Source organism: Morone saxatilis, unplaced genomic scaffold, assembly GCF_004916995.1.
Source record: "Morone saxatilis isolate NCDOM2014 unplaced genomic scaffold, NCSU_SB_2.0 Contig10, whole genome shotgun sequence".
NCBI classification, from domain to species: Eukaryota; Metazoa; Chordata; class Actinopteri; family Moronidae; genus Morone; species Morone saxatilis.
In genome coordinates, this window is record NW_023339652.1 from 13,496,156 (window position 1) to 13,496,457 (window position 302).

Sequence of the window (302 nt, forward strand, 5' to 3'; positions counted from 1 at the left end):
AAAGTACTGGGCAAATTAAAATCTTGGACTCGACGATGGTTGATAAAAAGTAGATGAAAAAAGAGTGTAACAGATATTTTACATTTCAAGTATGAATTAGTTTGAACCGATTATTTCAAGGAATGGAAAGAGAATTCCTTTGCTACTGACTGACTGTAATAAAAGCATTCCTCTTTTGAAACGCATGAAAATTATCATTATTTTTAGTTCAGCTTGTCTAGTACACCTTACCAAAAAAAGAGAAGTCGGATGGAAACACAGCTAGTAAAAGAGGCATAAAAGAAAGAGAGAGAGAGAAAAAG